The following is a 15028-nucleotide window of genomic DNA, read 5'->3' as shown; positions in this document are numbered from 1 at the left end:
AAACAACAACTGTGGTGGACATCCACAACAGAAAAATGGAAAGACTTCTGTAGAGATAACTTTAATCTCTGGGAATATCTGTGCTATTTTGAAGACACTGGTCAGTCGAGAGTTTACCAATACAGACCAGGTATAGCCGATAAGTCATGGCATTTTGTCTTTAGCAGGTCAGACATGATTCAGAAACCTGTCTCCATTTTCCCGTCCATTCACAACAGGCGAAAACCACATCAAGGAAGCCTACAAGTATTTTGTGCATTAGTGGAAGCTTTTTAAATTTTTGGTCCTTGATCTTTTCTTCACATCTTTTACATGCAGATCTAAAACAACCAATGGAAACTCAGGTATAATCTTCCCTTTCTGCAGCTTTTCTGTGTTCAATATGGTGAACGCAGTTTGCCAACACGAAGAGGCAGCATTGACCATCTGACAGGGAAGCTTGTAATTCTATACATCAGTGATAGAAATCCTGTGGGGCTGACTTAGCCCATCTCCTGACCTCCTCCATCACCCTGCCCCACCCAGCAAACAGACACACACATAATCTACAACATATCTCACTAGTTTAGTGTAGGCAGCTTGCAGTGCACCTTCAGATATCTAACAAAGCAAAAAAAGTAATTAAATCATCAATACCCCTTTAAAAAAACAAGCATCAAATTTCCCCTCCAATTTCTCAAATCAAAGTGCAGTGTGTGTAAGAGAAAGTAAGGAAAAATGCATAAACCTAAAGGGTTGACGGATCACGGATGTATTTCAAGGCCTTGATTTACAAGTTTAAGGTTAAATCAGATGAAGAAGAGGGATGACAGACAGGAAAAGAGGAAGATGGAAAGGAGACACTGCTGTGAACTGATAGGGGAGGATGTAGTACAGAAGAGAGGTGAGGGAGGGTGCAGACAGACCAAGGAGGGACGAAGGACCTCTCAACACAGATCGTGTTACATGTCTGGGGGCAAACACACACCCAGACCCATAAAGGCCACAGTGTACCCACTGCCCTCCAGACACACTCATGCAGAGACACAGATATCCTCATAAACACTACCAGGCGGACGGAGTTTCGATTTCTTACACTCTTGGACACACACACACAGACAGATAAAGTGGGGGCAGTCAAAAGAAAGAGGAACAATTACGCCGCACAGAAAACAGCTGATCGCAGAACCAATTATTTCAACGCTTTTGATTCAATCTTACCAAAAACTCTTGTGTGGCTCAGCTGACACTCGTGACTCGTGTGTGGAGACATTGTGTGACATGTGAAAGTGCAGTTACAGAAATTACACAACAGAGGGATCAGGGTTCAGTGTGGAACTGGGTTAAAGAGACAGGCAATGAAACACAGGAGATAAAGCTTGAGCAGGAGAAGAACAAGAGTGCAGTGGAAGAATTAAAAAGTAAAAAAAAAGTCATTTAATTCTAGTTGTCAGACCTTCTGGACACAAACACAAATCTTCAACTTCCTGCTATTCTCCCCTTATTAAACCTGTGTCTCCTTAGAAACAATCAGGTTAATGCATCACTGTCAGGCAACTGATTGATGGAGGAGACTGCGGGGTCACTCGCAGGTTACAGTTGATGTGTTGGTGTGTGGATTCAAGGACAGGAAGCCACAGAGTGTTTTGCATGCATCGTTGGCAAAGTCCATAAATGTATACTAACCTGATTAAGGGAGTCGGTCCAGAGTTTAACTTGTTTGTGTTGTGGTTTTGTTACACATGCAACTCTGCAGCTGTTTGCATTTTATGGACGGGGAGGGGGTCAGTCTGCAGAATGCAATTTTGCATAAAGAAATGCAGATTAACGAAGCAAAGGAGAATGCAGGGTTGCATGGGACTTCACAAAGATTTGTTTTTACTTTGATGAAGAAAACTTTTTACAATGGTTTAATGTCATTTGGCAAACACAAAATAGAAAATTTAAAAGAACCATTAAGCCATCTTTCACCTTTTGTCACAAAGATCTAAAGTACTTCTACTTTTCATCTCTGTAGTCTGACTGGTTTTACACAATGACTACAGGACTAAAGACCGGTTCACTTTTGCGTTACTGACAACAGAAGGCAAACAAACATCCTGCACTTGGTAGCAAAACCTGACCCACATCTACTAATAAGAATGGTGCTGAGGAAATGCACTCCCAGAAATTCCCCAAACTCAGACAGACACAGGAAGGAGGAAACCTCACGTGCATGTACGATGTGAAGCAATGCCGGACCACATCACTTGAAGCAGAAACACCGCAAATAAACAGATACAAAGAAAAAGAAAAAATAGCTGCCTATGAGCACAAACCTTCAAAGTGGCAGCATGAATTTGTTGCATAGAATTACAGAGTTCAGTAAAAGCACTGGTCTTCTGTCTGTGTGTGTTTATGTGCTACTACTACACATACTTTTTCTTGTGGTTGATATCTTAGACATGGAGTTTTTAAGAGTTTTAACAACACAACAAGCAATGACTAAGAAAGCAAGCCGCAAACAACAAAAGTAGAAAATGTAACTATCAGAAACTATCAGATGTTTGAGAATTAAAAGCAAAGACAAGGTTCTGTAAAAGCGAATGAAAAACTTAGCTCTTTTTAATTCACCAAAACTTTTCTTTCCACTTTCAGAAAGAACTCCAAAACTCAAGTGATGATAAATCTAATAATTTGTCGTCTTTACACACCTTATGCAAGTGAAGCCATAAACTTCCACTGGTGACCTTTGCAAAATAGTAATAAAAGCAACCGAGCTGTAAAGACATGCATCCACACACACCTGTGTCTGTCACTCACAAGGTTGGTGGTAGAGGCCGGTTACATCTGTGTGCTCCTCAGTGTGATGGATTTTCTCTTCTTTTAATCTGCCAATAGCTTGTCCATGTCCAGTGGTAGACACACAAACCTCTCCTATTAGAGACAACTGGGAGCCATTAACTTAAATCAACAAACCCCAGACCCTCTTCATCACACAAAGCAGGCATCTACACACTTGGCTCGACCACTGTGTGTGCAGTCAGTGTGTCTCATTTGGATATTTTCCTTTTTACACTCCTTAAATACCCTTCATCTCCAGCCCGTTTAGTTTTCCCCTGTTCTAATTCTTCTTCTTCTCTCATATCTCAGACTGCAGCAGAGATCCAGACCAACCTGAAATTGCAGAAAATCAGGCTGCAGCGCTTGAAGCTTCTTGGCTCCTCTCCCTCTGTCTTTCATCATGTCTACTGCTCTCTTTGTCTTGCTCTCAGCTAATCATATACAGCTACCTACACAGGAAAGTCACTCTGGTAGATATTAGCTTCAAGGCCAAAGCTAATCTGCTTGAGCCCTTTGACCCTGCATAACTGAATTAACCACCCATCTCTTCTTCTTTTGAATGTGAAATCATTGCAATCACAGATAAAGCATCAGACACATGATAACATGGGAAACATTGTCTTCCACTAAGATTAGAAAGGACCTAAAGGAACTGGTAAAATTGTAGTAAATATGTTCCCTGTGCAGTAAGTAATCACGCCAGTTGGTGCCATTTGCTACTTTAAAAAAGCAATGACACCTTCCTTCCTGAAGCAGGATATTACTTCATTTCTTTAAAACAAATAATTATGTTCCAAGAAAAACTTATTTATTTTACCTTTCCATGATGTTAAGGAGGTTAACTTACTGTATAAATACATTTTAATTCTCTTCTAGCTACTTTAATCCTCTGCTGCACTGGTTTGAACTTTCTTCACCCTTTACTGCTGCTTCTGTTAAAAATATATCATGTCCCCTCATAAGTAGTGCAGTTTTCTTGCACCTCCAGTGAGACCAACTTTTCTTCTTGTTCACAACCAACATTGCACAGGTAAAGGACTTTATATCTCTGAATGTTTGTCTGAGTATTCTGTGTTCATTCCCTCTTTACCCTCCTCAGAGGAGAACACCATCATGATAAAAAGCAAAAAGAAGAGGTGCGTCTTCACCTCTGATTAGCTCTCATCTGTGTTTTGCTTTGATTGTGGTGCATATTAGACATTTGGCTCAACGAGGAACGACAGACGAGAATCGCGAAAGCTGGAATCAGTTGTAAAACGATTTGCTCATATGTGGTTGTTCTCATTGTACCTGAGCAACATGAAGCAGAAAAGCTGGATGAGGGTTGAACTGCTGCAGCTCCCGTCTGTGTGTCGTCACACCTGTGGAAGCTGCGACCCCCAGTTAACAAGCACCCGGTGTAAAGTGGGGAGTCAGGGCTTAGAGACTTAGAGAGCAGCTATGACATATCAATAACATCAGACTGTTTAGTTTATAATAAAAGAAGACAGTATTAACTTGTTCTGGAGGAAAGGGAACCTGAAATGACTTCTGTTACTTGGCGCCATTTAGAAAACCAGACCAAAATAAATGAACGTGATGTGCTAAAGGTCACGGATGTTTCTGGCAGTTTTAACAGCCAAATCATGGTATGTAGTGAAGCCGAAGAGGAGCTGCATCTCACAGAATTCAAGTCCAAGTAGAAAATAATGAAAAAGATTAAATGTGAATCCAGAGGAGGGAAATTTGCTAGAGCAGCACTGCCTCATGGCCTATTTCAAAGTTTGAAATGTTTAGTTTTATTTACTTTAGTGAAGCTACAACTAAGTTTATGTTTCTTTTTTTAACTTAACATTCATGCTTTAAAGAAATATTTTTCTAGACCTCATTATTGTTCACGATAATTTAAATATCCAACAATGTTGATGTGTAATGATCAAAAGACAATCATTAAAATTAAAATGTATTAAAATGAGCTGCTGAGAGTGACACTGTAAAAATTTGAGTACACTTTTTTTTTTTTTTTTTTGCTGGTGCACCTAAATTAAAAAGTTAGGTGCACTAGTGCAACCAATGCTAAAAGTAAGTCTGGAGCACTCACCTGACACTAGCGAGATCAGAGCTGCATACGTTTTTAAGATGAGTCTGTAATTGTTTTGGTGTAACAAACATGTTTATTTACATGAACGGGTCTCAGATTATTCATCTACGGGAGCTGTTATTAACTCAGCTCCAGTCCCTCTCTCCAGACATCCCAGCCACGGCGCCAGCCAGCCAGCCAGCCGTCCTCCCCTCACCTCACCTCCACCCCTGAACCTCCTCTCCTGCTTGTCTGCTCCTCTCCCCCTTTCCCGTCCTGTTTTTAAACACAAGACAGCCCTACCCTCCTCCCTCTTCTCTTCTTTCTGCCTTCCTTTTCTCTCCTTAGCAGCACACTCAATCACCCTCCTCACCCCCCGTCATCTCACCCTCCATTCCACTGAATGCACAATCTCCCCCTTCAGCTGTTTTTTTTGGGGGGGGTGGATTGCCCTGGGACTTAAGAGAGGTGCAGAGAGGCACAGCACACATGCACACACAAATTAAATCACCACCCTCCCTCCGTCTCATCTGCAAAGGAGCGCAGGAGCATGGTGGCTGCTAGACCAGGTTTTAGGGAGGGGGGGTTTGGGTGGCATCCTAATGGCTTTCAGTGCAGGAAATGGCTGAACACAGAGCTCCAGAATCAACCTTCATCACATCTCCATATTTGTATTCACTGGCGAAGTGCATGTTCCCCTACAGCTGGGCAGGATCAGCTCCTCCCCCAACTAATGACTATGCAAAACCACCACCTACAGAGAAAAAACACAAAAACAGCCATCATGTGAAGTGATGGAATCTGTCTGACCACATCAGAGATGCTATTATACCAAAGTATTAAAAAACAAAAAACCTCAAAGGGGTAATTCTCTTTTTGTGGCATCTTGAATCGTCAATGCATGATGTAATATTTTACAACACAAGCTCAGGAAGCCAGAGTAGATCGGTAAGGTTAAAACCAGTCTGAACGCACACATTTTCACTTTACATTTAATACAATTTGAGAAGCGTTCTGGGGTTTTTGCTTTTCAAATCCGCTGCCAAACACACAGTCTCAAAATTCATGTTGCCAATAACATCCCCTGAAAATGCTCCACCAATGTGCACGTGTGTGAGCTTTATGAATGAACGAGCAAACACCGGTGCACTCGGAGGTCAGCTGGGTGACTATGTAACTGTGTCCCAGACTTTGAGTTCAGCTCCCAGTGTGAAACCTGAGCTGTTTCTTCTTTGGACACTAGGGCTTCATTTTTTTAACTCTATTCTTTTATCTTATTCTTTTAACATTATAATTTTGTTAGGTTTGAGCAAAAAAAAAACAAAAAAAAAAAAACACATGGTTAGGTTAATGCAACCAACTATTCTGTTAGGATAAGGAAAAGATCATCCTTCATGAAATTAACCTTTCAGTCAAGTAGTTGACATATTGGCTAAACAAATGTTCCTCTTTTGTTATTTTCCCTAATACCCACTGATAAACAAAAATAAAACACCTCAAGCAAGTTTAGGTGTAACTTTGAAATCTATAGGCAGAAACATTACTCATGAGATGAAATGAAAGAGACAAATACATTTTTTTTTATCTGGCACTTGATGTGGCACCTGATTAAAATGGTTTTAATAACCATTTCTTTCACAATCCAGCACCTTTTTTTTCTTTTCAGTGCATTCCATACAGCAACTACTTCACTTAATCAAACCTAACAGAGGTCTATCAAAGAGCAGTCAATCAATTCTGCTACACCATGATTTAATATATAATGCTGTTTTTATGTCCTCTGCTAATATACTCAGCTTTGTATGGGAAGCAGCAGAGCAGCATAAACAGATTAACGCAGCATTAGTGCTGGCTGTGTCCTGTATACAGTGTTTCCTAAATGGGCTAGGCTTTGTCAGATAGAGTGCAGAGCTATGATGTATTCCAGTCCACAGCAGGCGGCCCCGGCTGAACCGTGCCTGGCACGCCACTATTGGATAATCACATCTGGACAGGAAGTGGCAGAGTAGCAAAAAAGGAAAGTAAGATTTCAGAGTAGAAGATGCTCTACTTCCACTGGTAATGACCTAATGAAAAGGAGAAAGGAGGAAATTCCCTGGGGGAAACAGGAAGGGTGGGGGCAGCAAATGATGTAGCGACATGGATTTTGCCTTGTGTGTGCAAATGTATATGTGCGCATGTGCGGGCCGGTACTCACGTGTGTGTGTGTGTATGTGGGGTGGGGGGGGGGGGGGGGTGGTGGTGCTGTAGGAATCAGTTTACAGTAGTATGTGTGAGATGTCTTTCTAGTGGGGTTTTATTGTAGGAATGTTTGTATTGGTTTGAACACGGGGTAGGTGGGGGGCTCAATTAGGACAGGGACCGACACACATCTACACACCCAGTCATGCACACACAGTCACATACTGACACCGATATTAGCTTCAGGCAGACGCCGGCACAAGTGTTGAGTTTCTCACACACTCGCAAAGGGAGGAGCGTGTAAATGCACACACACAGAAAGCCGGCTTCTATGAGCTCTTTAATATGTCAGTAATGCGCACACACATTTACAAAACGGGTGCTAACCACAGACAAGACTACTGAACAAGCTGAAAGCCCCTTTCGACCACAACACACTGGACAGGACAGCATTCACTTTGCTTTACTGTGCTCTGTGTTTAACTGGTGGTGTGTAAAAGGCTAATGGGAGCCGGTATCTGTGTGTGTGTGTGTGCAGCTGGTAGACATTCACTTAATGCTTGGGCAGTAAAGTCACAAGACTCATGTTCAGTACAGTCACCTGCTCATTTAATGATGGAGAGATAAAGAAAGAAGAGTGATGTGTGCAGATATAAAAAGGAGAAGATAACATGATAAAGAAAAAGGAGCCCCTTTGTGCAAACTGCCACTTAAACATAGAAAAGAAAAAGTTAAAATGACCTGCTTTCTAATTTGTTTCCCAACAATTTGAAGTCAGATTTATTTGCTTTCATGTAAAGCACCAGGAGTCACTGTGTTAAAATAAACAAGTAACGTTCCATGTCTTCACAAACATTCACAATTCACAATTCCTCTTCCAAAAAAGGGCTAAAAAAGTGCTGTTCTTGACCATTTCTTGGTATCTTTCACATGTAAAACTTCGAGTGGCAAAAACACATAAACACTGAAGCCTGTCCACAAAGACATGCACACATACATACACACACAGCCCCAGCTGGAGCACACAAGCTCCCTTTGTGCTGCATTCCTCACGCCTTTTAGCCTTAGCTCCAGCATTTAGCTTAGCTCCTCTCCATCTATACGTACACACACACACACACACATAGAGCAACTTTCTGCTTTTGTCTGCAGAGCTGTAGCGGTCAAACAGCTGAGAGGCTTGAGGATAGGAAGCTTGTCTTACCGTGGCCAGGCTCAGGCTGAGCTCACAGGGAGACAGGGGGCCGGCTCGATGGGGTAAAATCCAAAAGAGGCTTGTTGATTAGAGCGTCAGCCAGCTCAGCAGATTCCCACAGCCTTTCCTTTCCTCTCCTTTCCCTGCTGCCTGCCTGCCTGCTCTCCCAGCTTTGTGTGTGCCTTGTGTTTTCCCTTTAAACTGCACGGGCTGCCTCCCCCCACCTCCTCAGCACACACTGAGGCAGCACACGAAACACTCACTGCTGCTGAATATGACACTGTTGTCAAAAGCATGCAGCACCTTTGTTTTTGTTGTTATACATAAATTTTTCTTATTTTACAGCCTGCAAGTACGGAAGGGGGGAAAGCACACCAAAATAGAAATCCTCTCTCTCTTCTTCTAAAAAAATAAAACAAAAAATTGTGACTCGTTTTAAATCCTCCTCTTCTTCTCCTGTCTCTCTTGCTCACTCTCTCAGCTTCTCTATATTCTGTCTTTTTTCCCACTCAGTAGTCAAACAAAGAAAGGAAAGGAACAGAGCAAGCGCACACGCGCACAAACACAGACATATACAACACACATTCGCTTGCTTCTGCTTTCTCTCTCCCCCTCTCTCACATACACAAGCCCAACCCCCCAGCCTGCCTCCCTCTGATTCTTTTTCACTCCCTGCCTTTCTCTAAACAGCACCTCCCCCCTTTCCACCCCCTCCATCCCACCCTCTGCCTGATCTGGCCTCGTTCTCATTCGTCTGCCACCCCTCTCTCTTTCTCTCCTCCCTCCCTCGGAGTCAAACAGATGGGATTGGAGAGCAGAAGGAGCTCCTGTGTTCACTCTCTACCTCGATTTCTCTTCTTCATTAGTCTGATGTGAGCCTGATGGAGACAGGCTTCCACCTACAGCAGGCACACCAATGATTAAAAAAAAAAAAAAAAAAATCAATACAGTCAATTTCAGTTAAAACTCTGCTCCATGTGTTTCCTCGCAAATGTTAATGTATTAGATCAGTCATCTTCACACCTGACAGATGTTTGAAGCTGGTGATGAGGCTTAAAGACCGGCTCACATGTGGCGCAGAGGGAACAATGACTTCCAGGTTTGGTATTCAGACCTGGTGCAACATGACCACTGGATGACTTCGTTGTTCTTTTTCTGAATTTATTGACTTCTGTCAACATGAAGTTAGCGTTTTGATTGGATTTAGTCATTTCATTTCGGTTTCTGATTAAATCAGTATAATTAAATTTGGTTATTGCTATTCTGCTGTTTCTACTTTGTGAGTGATGTGTACTTCCTGGTTTATTTGTAGGATTAAAACATCATTCTAATAAGTCAAAACTTTTGTCTATTTACCCACATCGTAAACATTGATATAACGGCACTCTTCTTAATCCAAGTCATTTCTGAGATGGAAAACAGCAACATTTCGAAGACACTTGAAAGAAATCCTTACAGACAGGTAACCATGCCAACGGTCTAGTTAGATCTTATTATTGGCAGCTAAAACGTATAAGTACCCGTATTTCATTAATCAGATAATTAAATTACCAACTGGTACTTTTCCATTACATTTTGGGACAGCAGTCTGACAAGGTTAGACAAATAAACATGAGAATGGCACAAGTATGACCTATTGCAGTCAGACCAACAGGACAAACATGCACAGAAAGGTTTAGTTCATTTTACATTTCAGCTAGTCAGAGGAATCGGATCACGTTATTAAATAACAGTACTATTTAAATTTCTGAAGCAAGGACTTAAGCAATATACTTTAATCTTAAAAGTCTCTGATCTTGTGTGAATGTCAAATGTCATGAAAATGCCATTGCCCTTTACTTTAATGAGCGTGTCTGAATGAAGCCGGAGAAACACAGAAAAGTGATTAATGTCTGAATGACTGAATGCTGTCACTTTCAGATTGATGAAGCCATTAATGATTTCTGTGTCATGTCTGAAAAGGCCTGTGATCTATAAATTATAAAGTCATATCACTCATTGGTTGGAGAACTTCTACTGTGAAGACCTCAGTCTGAGATTTTGGTCTTTTTGAAGCCGAAGCTGACTATATTTGGGTAAGCAGAGGGGAGCGGTGTGTGTGAGACTTGAAAACTAAATGAGCAAAATACAATTAAAAATCAATGGAATATATTTTAGAAACAGCACTGACACACTACCGAGATGGTGAGAATCGAGAAGGGCTGAAACTTATAAACGAATTATTTGCCAGTAAACCAGTGATGTTTGTTTGATGATGCAGAGCAAGGAGAAAAGTGACAAGACAGCCACAGAAAATGGCAAAAAAAAAACAAACAAACAAAAAAAAACAAACAAATTCCAATGTGGGATCATTACAAACCAAACGAAGACTGTACAGTGTAATTGTAAATTAAATTAAGTTGTAGTGATTGTAAAACCGAGCTAGCTTTCCACAACAGTACAACTTCCGTGTCACAGCATCTCAGCAGAAAAAAAAGGCACTTCAGGCACAAGCAGCAGGCTCAAGACGAGGTACCAAGAGTTTAAACAAAGACAAAAAGAGAAAGATTAGCTATGCTAATTGGTTCGGTCTGGCTAAAGATCATATGGTTGCTTCTGGTAACAGCCAACCAGTGTGTTTTTTTCTTATTTTTCCCTGTGTGGTGTGTTGCGTGTTAAGGGTAACGCTAATATTATGATGTAATGTGGCACAGAAAGCCTTTATCAATTTACATGTGTACAACTGAATTTAAAGCGGAGCTTGTCTTCATCTTACAAAATTAATAAAAATGCAAGACAGCAGTATTAAATGGATAACACATCCATAAGTTATTGTGGAGACTCCCTTTAAGCAAAATGAAAATATATAAATATTTTTATATAAATATATTTATACATGGAACAAAAATCATGTTTTCTAGTCGACTTAAACACACTATTTTTTTAAATTTCCAATTGTATTTATTTGGTACACTGTAGTTTTATCTATTAAAAGAAAAAACAGTCCCTATGAAATCTGACTTGATGGGTATTTAATTTTTTTTATTTTTATTCCAGGAATCTTTTAGGAATCAGTATTTTATGGAAAGCTTTGTGCGAACAAATCCACTAAAGCTGTTGCACATGACGGTGGTGCTAATGTTGTGGCAGCAATGAAAATTCTGTCAGAGAAACATGGACAGCACTTAGTGTGCAATGCAGGCCACACCCTAAACCTGGTTGTGCAGGGTGCTCTTAAAATCCACCAAGCAATCAGTTTGGCTGCAGCAAGATGCCTGGTTGAGCATTTTGAGAAGTGTGGACATCTACCAAAGGAAAAGTAAGAGCAAATGGGCACTGATGTACTTGCAGGAATAGTAGCTATCACATTCTCAGACCCTGCTGTGACTCAAAGACAAAAACAGTGGGACCTGATTGAGGAACTTTGCCAGGCTCTTGTATATTTTGAAATGGCAACAGAGTTTGAGTGGACAACAATATGTTAGTTTCTGCACTTCCACTTCTAATGCAGAGCCTGAAGAAATCCATACTGGGATCGAATTTTGAGACAGCACCAGTAAAGACACTCCAGTCGTACATGGTAACAGATGGACAGGCTCCAAAGGAAGTCCTGCTTTCCGCTGCTCTGGCCCCAGGTTTAGAAAAGTGAAGTTCTTGCTTGCTAAAGAAGCTTTCAAGGTCCAAAGTACAGTACAAACCATGGCAGCTGCTCTGAAAAGGGAATTCGCTGTCAGGCAGTCAGACCTCACTGATGGAGAATCCATCAAAGCTGAAGACACGTCTTTCCTCTAGAACTTTCAGGTCTCATCAAACTCCAACTCCAGGTATGTCATAGCTTGAGATCTAAGTATTTGTGGGATTTAAAAATATATATATATTTTTATTTACTTTTTAAAAATATTTGCATATTATTATATTACACAGAACCTGGACTCTGAAATGGTGAAAAGGTCAATGTGCAGGCCACATTGTATTTCCAGGGCATTTCCGTAACCTTCAGAACTATCCACTGTTGTGTTTACCTCACACGTGCGACACATTACCTCATGTCAATGCAAGCGTGGCATGATAACTTATCCCAAACCTCGTCTGGAGCCTGTTGGCATCATGTTTTAAAGCACTCACTACCTCACTTAAAACTGTTTTTGACACAAGAGCTACTGATCTGTATCTAACCAAAGGATGATTTTCCATTGGACAGACAGAGGAGCATTATAGGAGAGACTGTCCATACAAGAAACTAAGGTTTAAGCCCTGGGAGTAGAAATATGTTTGGTTGTATGGTTTTGTTAAGGTATATTAACACTACATTAACATATTAAACTATTGTTTCATATCACCTACGTAGCACATTACAGGACACCACATGTTAAAAAATTATGCCTAAGCAGTACTCTGTTACAATCTGGCTCCAGGCAAGAATTACAACAATACTGTGTGCAAGCCAGACAACCAAAGCTATTCAAAATGACATTAAAAAAATCTGCTTCTGAACAACTAATGTTTGTTAAGCTTCATTTCAGTTCTGTGTTTGTTTATGAATGTGTTGCCACAAACTATAGTGGGCAAAGAAGCTATGTTTGAGTTCAGGATGGGATAAAACGGCAAACTTTATGCTTTATTTTCTACTCCAAGCAATATTTCTTCAAGCTCACATTCAGATACAAACAACATAAGCATTTACACACACACGCACCATCTTGTTTAGAGCTGTTTAGAGCCAGCTGTGTGCTGGAAGACAGAATTCCAGAGTAGAGGGAGAAAGTACGGTTGGAAAGCCAGGCGAAGGAAGCAGGGTTACAGGGTGGGTTGGGGGTGACTGTATGGAAAATGCAGCATGCAAACTGAGTGGAAAGAAAGAAAAAAAAAGAAAGAAAAAGCTGCAAACTCCGACCAGGGTATAGGCTGGAGGAAATATAAGCTCTGTTAGTGCACTCTGTGACTCCTGAAGACTTTGTCTCCCTGTCTGCATAAAGAAGCAAGGAACCAGGAGACGACCCCAGACTGCATGACCAGACTGGAGAGGGACCAAAATACTAAGATACAAACAAACCATCATTAGATCAGCAGCTGAGCATGTGTCAGTGGTTCAGTTCAATCTTTTGCTGCATCACTGTTACAGATGCACAACTAAGAGATACAGATGTTGTGCTCTACCTGTCCTGATAATTACATATTCAACACATCATGTTTTAAAATCAGGACTGTCTCAGTGGAAATTCATACATTTACTAGAGCTCATAACTACAACTTGCAGAGTTTAATTCATTAATATCTTGAACTCAGACTAAACAAATGTATTTTAAATTAATTTTCAAACCTGCAGTGAAAGCAGTCGGTAGCTAACATGCCTATCGTTGGTGTCTCTCTGGTAATTACTGCTTTAGTGGTTCAGTCAACAGCAAAACAGCCCCCCCCTCAGTATGCACTGTATTTATTAATTTTTCATGCTCTCTAGAAGTAAAACAAATTATAGTTACTAGCTATATTATTGTATTATTCATTAGCATAGATTCTTTTCACCTATTAAGACCCGAGGCACCCGCTGAACGGGGGAAGTGGTGTATTTGTTGGGTCCAGTCTTGATGGGTCAGCTCACAACTCTAAGCTCTTTGCAAATGTCATAAAACTAAAAGCAGGAGTCTTCATGATAATAATCATTAATGGAAATTTTGGATTAATTTCAGTCCTCTGTTAAGTGAAATTTCCCCTTGAACATACACCTTGATATTTTTTGCATCTCTTGTCCCCTGAAACTGTACTACATGGTAGTACAGTTTTATTTATTTTTTTCCCAGTGGTTAAATCATCAGATCTGTTGTCTTCCCTATAACCCTTTCACACCTAAATTTACAAGTAGATGATAGTTTTCTTTTCATTCCTAAAAGTAGGACACCTGCTATTACAAGATTAAATCCTTTCCCAGTGCCAGCAGGAACCTGGTTTTCATCCATGAGGTGAGAGCTATGCATGCAGAAGTGGATTTATGTAACCATCTCCTGCAAACTACAACAACAGGAAGGAAGTTCTTAGTCAGATTACAATGTGTGGGGGTTAAAAGCATCCTTTACATGTCGTCTGAAGAGGAGTGAAAAATGTGAGAAAGCAAAAAACATCTTGACTTAGTCAAAAAAGATTCTCTGATACTAATCGATTCTAAAATATAGAATCTAGTTAGATAAGAATTAGCACAGGTATCGATACTTCAATGCCACTTTGTGTCTGCTGGTTCACAGAAAAAAAAAATCAGCTCCCTACCCATTTTAAGCAGGCCCTGCAGTGGGCAGCCCTGCTCTGACAGTATGTAAGAAGACTCTGTACAAACTAACAAAGCTTTAAAAATAATGCATTTATTTTAAACTTTATATATTTTCTTATATTAATATATTTTGTTGTATTGTTTAGATTGTGTTTTTTGTGGTGTTCTGACTTGATTAAAAGAAAAAAAAATTCCCCTTTATAGTATATTTGTTCATCTTTATGCTCCTCAAATATGGAACAAACACTTAGGCCTGGTACACACAACGAATTTTTTTAATCTTTTTATCTGGTCGAGACCTCACACGTGAAGATAATAAAAAAAAAATAAAAAAAAATCAGTTTTGATCGTATTGTGTGTGGTCCGAAAATGTAATCACAGAACAACACACACATAAAGATGCTGTCTCGCAACTCATCTACAATCCAGTCCTCTGAACTGGACAAACGTCAAAACGTAGAAGAAGAACCATAACAACAACTGGCAAAAAAACGAAGAAGAAGAAACATAGCAACAATCAGAAAACACAACACACAGCATGGAAGAGGATATA

The 15028-nt window shown here is 40.4% G+C and overlaps 1 protein-coding gene across 2 annotated transcripts in view; it reads right to left on the bottom strand.

Moving 5' to 3' along the window:
* The window catches only part of kdm6ba (lysine (K)-specific demethylase 6B, a), a 110967-nt gene that overhangs the window by 39925 nt on the left and 56014 nt on the right, over positions 1-15028 (bottom strand). Inside the window, exon 1 of one of the 2 annotated variants that reach the window (XM_041985108.1) lies at positions 8247-8559. The exons of the other annotated variant lie outside the window; for it this stretch is intronic. The gene's annotated coding sequence lies outside the window, so the exon portion shown is untranslated. Of the gene's footprint in view, positions 1-8246; positions 8560-15028 lie in introns of those variants that run through there. 2 annotated transcript variants of the gene reach the window in all.

The sequence above is a fragment of the Melanotaenia boesemani genome, chromosome 5, assembly GCF_017639745.1.
Source record: "Melanotaenia boesemani isolate fMelBoe1 chromosome 5, fMelBoe1.pri, whole genome shotgun sequence".
Lineage (NCBI taxonomy): Eukaryota > Metazoa > Chordata > Actinopteri > Atheriniformes > Melanotaeniidae > Melanotaenia > Melanotaenia boesemani.
The sequence above is the reverse complement of the archived record's forward strand: the minus strand, read 5'-3'. Positions and strand labels throughout refer to the sequence as shown.